Raw genomic sequence first — 2,316 nt, 5'->3', positions numbered from 1 at the left:
AGGCAAAGAGTGCCCAAGTGACCTCCAGGAGCAGGCAAGCAAGGCCTGAGAGAACCTCCTGGAGCGGGTAAGAAGGCCTAAAACACCTCTGGGAGCTCCAAGCAACCAGAACCGTGGCCCCAGTTCCAACTTGGGAGCAACCATCTAAGCCTTGGACCCACTGACAGTGGGAGGTGTGATCACTGGAGAAACAGCCTAAACTACACCAATTAGAGGAAAAGATGGGTAGACAACTAGGTAAGAACATACTCAACAACACAAAGAGCAACACTCTACCAAAAATATAGGAACTACCGAAAAATAGACTTCAAACTAAAATCAGACCAAAGAGACAAATAGAACACGGTCTAAGATAGTCTCCCTTGCTGTTTCTGTGGCTCTATGCACTTTAGGCTAGATAACTTGTGACCTGCTGGGTATTCTGATGTCTTAGCATCCTTCTCCTGGGAGCAGGGCTAGGATTCAGGACAGATGCTACAGTTTCCAACGTTTAATGTTGGTCCTAGAGGTCTGAACTTAGGCAATTAGGTGACTAATTCTGAAAGCAACTTTATCCACTGAACCATTTTCCTGGTTCAGAGAATGTGAAATTTTTAGTAAAGCTTATAAAATTCTGTTGGTTAGGGAGGCAGAGGCAGGCGGCTCTCTGTGAGTTCAAGACCAGCCTGGTCTACAGAGCTAGTTCCAGGACAGGCTCCAAAGCCACAGAGAAACCCTGTCTCGAAAAACCAAAAAAAAAAAAAAAAAAAAAAATTCTGTTGGTTAAAATTTCTGTGGAAAAGCTTTAGAATGGTCTTTTTATAGTCTCCTCAAACATAGCTTTCATATTATTAATTAATCATTTATGACGATGAAGTCACAATAATTCTGATACTTAACACATAGATACTAAACACCTGGAGCCCTGTGTGTGCTTTAGTAAGCTGTAATTTCTTTAAAGGTATAAACAGAAAACTTAACATTAAATTGACTTTAAAGTAAGTAAATTTTAGTGAGAAGATGAGAAAAAAATTAAGTGCTTTATTTATTTTTGTTAGAGTAATGTCCCCAAGAAAATTATTCAGGAATTAACAGTGTTCCTTTAAAAACAAATTATTCTAATGCATGTGTTATTATATGAACAGAAACAAACAAACACACTCATGATGACATGACTGGTACACAGTGCACTCACTATTCCAAATATCTTAATATACACCTCAAGTTACTTCGAGTTTGAAATTTCCTTTTCTACTTCAATGACGTACATTTTCTTTAGATATATTTAGATTTTCTTTTTAAATATCAACATTGTTTTATGGGAAAATGAAAGACAGAGGTTTGGTTATAATTGAAGAGAAGATGATAAAAAAACCAAAACCGACTCTTTAAATAATCTAATCCTTTCTTTTTATTTTACTGATGGCTTTGAGATAGTATTCCTCAGTGTTTACCTCAAGATTATCTGAGAATTTAAGAATTACTTAAACTGTTTAAAAAATGATAATTCCAATTTCTATAGATATTCTGAAATTAATAGCTAAAGTGGAACCCAAGATACCATAATTTTTAAGTTTTTCACGGGGTTTAAATGAACACTGAAGCAGTAGAATATCCTAAAACTTTTTCTGGAAAAGGGTTCTTATTGTAGCCTTCCTAAAAATAAGTCTAGAGACTAGAATCTAATGCTATGATACAAAAGCAGCCATCAACAATGTCTAATGATATAAATGGCTATATTCATCTGAAATGTTAACAAAACTCCAGCAACCAGCCAGATTCACTCCACTGGCTGCAATCTGCCAATTCCTTCCCAAAACTGTAATGTTTGTGCTCATTTTCAACCTGTCACTTCTCTATTGATGAAGGCTTCAGGACCAAGGCAACTTATAGAAGGAAGAGTTTGTTTTGATTTATGTTCCAGAGGGTTAGATGTCGTAGTGTCAGGGCAATGGTAGCAGGAGGCCATGGTGACTAGAGCAGGATGCTGAGAATTCACATCTTAACCACGGCACAAGGCAGGGAATCAATGCTTTCAAAGCCAGCCTCCAGGGACACACCTCCCTAACCTTCCCAAACACCCCCAACAACTGGGGACCAAGGAGTCAAAGGCTTGAGACTATGAGGAATACTTCTCATTCAAACTACCAGCCACACCGAAGTTTCATAAGAAGGAATCAAGGAAAGATGCGCCTGTCCCTGCTACTGAAGAGTTGGGAGAAATGAAAGAGGAACCTTTGCTGGAAACTTAGAAAGCTGTCTGTGCTGTGGCTATTAAGAAAATGAGCTCCTAAGGTCCAAATGAGGAGCAGAAGGAGGGAGAACATGAGCAAGGAA

This window comes from Microtus ochrogaster, unplaced genomic scaffold, assembly GCF_000317375.1.
Source record: "Microtus ochrogaster isolate Prairie Vole_2 unplaced genomic scaffold, MicOch1.0 UNK4, whole genome shotgun sequence".
NCBI classification, from domain to species: domain Eukaryota; kingdom Metazoa; phylum Chordata; class Mammalia; order Rodentia; family Cricetidae; genus Microtus; species Microtus ochrogaster.
The sequence above is the reverse complement of the archived record's forward strand: the minus strand, read 5'-3'. Positions refer to the sequence as shown.